General features: G+C 51.5%; 1 pseudogene; it reads left to right on the top strand.

Annotated features, from left to right (window-relative positions):
• Positions 1–148: 148 nt before the first annotated feature.
• On the top strand, positions 149–1,750 carry LOC102161612 (annotated as a pseudogene).
• Positions 1,751–2,450: the final 700 nt, after the last annotated feature.

Below are 2,450 nucleotides of genomic sequence, written 5' to 3'. Positions count from 1 at the left end.
AAGTGGACTGAGCTGGTAAAGCAGAGTCCAGGCAGCCGTGTCCTTTTGGCCAGGCCACTGGACACTTGCCCTTGGTTTTCCCATCTGTGAAGTGGAGGGGGCCTCCCTGGTAGTGGCATTTGGGGTCTCACCAATGTCTCTATTGTAGGTGCAGGGGAGTCTCCACAGCTGCGGGAAACCCAAGGTGATGTGGCGGATCTCTGGTGGTCAGGATGTGGTGGCTGGCCAGTGGCCATGGCAGGCCAGCCATGTACCAGGGCTTGCATGTCTGTGGAGCTGTCCTCATCAACTCCCGCTGGCTGGTTTCTGCTGCCCACTGCTTTCTCAAGTGAGTCCTCTTTCCTAGGGTGAGCAGAGGCACTGGCAGGGGAGGAGTGAGGTGTCCCACCCAGCTCCTCTGGGCTTTCCTCTGGGCTGTCTGTGGCCCAGAGGTCCATGTCATTCCTGCCTTTGACCTGTGTACCTTCTACCTGGACTGTCCTCCTGGCTCCCTTTCCCAGACCCTCCCCAGACTCTGCCCTCAGCCCCTGGGCCTGTCTCCCAACACAGATGTGCCCCAGAAGAGTAGCAGTGTCCATTCTGGCTGCCATGCAGTGTGGACCAATCTCAGAGATACAGTTTCTCAAGGTCCCCACATTTCCAGGTTTCTGAGTCTAGGCAGGGACATGGGACCTCATGTCTGGCGAGCAGCTGAATGGCTCTACTTTTTACTCTTGCAAAACTGTGTGCCCAGGAGGAATCATGGTCACTAGTGTGCATGTGGGAGATGTGGTGCCAGGCAGTGCGGGTGGGAGATGGGGCACCCTGGGAGAGTGATGTGGCTGCTCAGGAGTCTGACACACCTGGCCTCCTGGGTCGCTCAGTGCCCAGCTTGTGAACAGATGAGGAGGCATCCCCAGGGAGTTGGAACATCACAGCCCAGGTCTGGGAGCTGGAGCTTTGGGAGCTCAGAATCTGATCAGCACCTACTCTATGGGAGCAGCTGTGTTCAGGGCAAATGCAAGTTTCTGTTTCCTACACTCAGTTGCTCCTTTACCTTACAGATCTTTGGCAAGTGCTTCTAACTGAGCAGAGAAACAGCTATTGGGCAGGAGGGTGGTTAAAGAAGGGAGGGGTCAGGAAAATTGTGGGCCATAAGGTGGGTTGTAGGAGCCTCGGAAGGTAAAAGTAGAGCTGGGATCAATCCAGAACATCTCCTGTAAACAATCCAAGGGCCTTCATTTGATGAGCCCACCAAAGACCTTTCCAGCACAAGGATTCAATGCTCCTCTGATTCTTGCATAGGTGGAGAAACCATATGTCTAAGGTTGTAAGTAGAATATCAGTCTCAAGAAGAAGTGCTCTGACTTTAGGAATGCAGAGACCAAGGCTGGCACCATGGGGGGTGCATGGGTCCAGGTGGATGTCAGCAGTTAGATGAATATGCAGGGGAGAGACCTAGCCCCACTCAGGATGATGGTGACAGCATGCTCTTCTCCAGAAAATCCCATGCTCCAGAGAACTACCGGTCCTGTTAGGAAGCACGCAGCTGTTGAACACCTCAGCAACCCTGGAGATGCCCGTGAGCCAGATTGTCATGACCCAGACTTTGAGAGCTTCATCCTTCGGAAGTGATAAGCCATGTTGCAGCTGCTCTTTCCTGTGAACTTCACTTCCTACATCATCCCTGCCTGCTCCCAGCCCTGGCTTGCAGCTGCTTAATAATGCATCCTGCTGGATAACTGGCTGGGGATGCTCAACGAGGAAGTGAGGGGGTAGGGGAGAGGCTGGGATGGAGGGCAGATAAGGGGGAAGCAAGGAGGAGGAAGAAGGGAAGGAGGAAGAGGAGGGGAGGAGGGAAGTAGGGGTCCCAGGCAAACAACGGCTGGACCTTGGTCCACTGGCTCATTTCCAGAGACTGGACATTCTGGCTCTAGTTCTGAAAGTGTGTGATTCTAAATTCAGTGTTCCTAAGTGCAAAGCTCTGAAATCTGGAATCTTGGACTGTTGGATGTTAAGAACTCAGGTTCTTGGAACCTGTCAGCTCTTGATTTCAAGGCTTAATCAACTATAGATCTAAAATGACTTGATTCAACTCAGAGGTCATACTGGGGCCTGGCCCTTCTAGGCCACTGAGGAACCAATATTTCCCATTGGAGGCACTTAGGAAAAATGGAAGAAAAACATATTTATGACTTCGACCTGTGAGCCTCCAAGGTCAAGTTAGAATGACTACAACTTGAGTGTTTCACTCTTTGAACCTCACTTTGCTCTTCTCCCAAACCAGGTCAGCTGTCTACTTTGTGGTTTTATAGGTGAACTGAGTAACACAGAAAAAGGTTGTGTTTTTCTGAGATTGAAAGAAGAAATGCAGGCAAAAACTCATGAGTAAGAGCTTTATTAAAGAAAAGAGAGTGTTTATGGTTTGGCACAAGCTTATGTGGCAGAATTAGGGGGAAAAGATCTCTCTC

The sequence above is a fragment of the Sus scrofa genome, unplaced genomic scaffold (genome assembly GCF_000003025.6).
Source record: "Sus scrofa isolate TJ Tabasco breed Duroc unplaced genomic scaffold, Sscrofa11.1 Contig2723, whole genome shotgun sequence".
In the NCBI taxonomy this organism is placed as follows: Eukaryota; Metazoa; Chordata; class Mammalia; order Artiodactyla; family Suidae; genus Sus; species Sus scrofa.
This window is presented reverse-complemented; position numbering and strand designations above follow the sequence as displayed.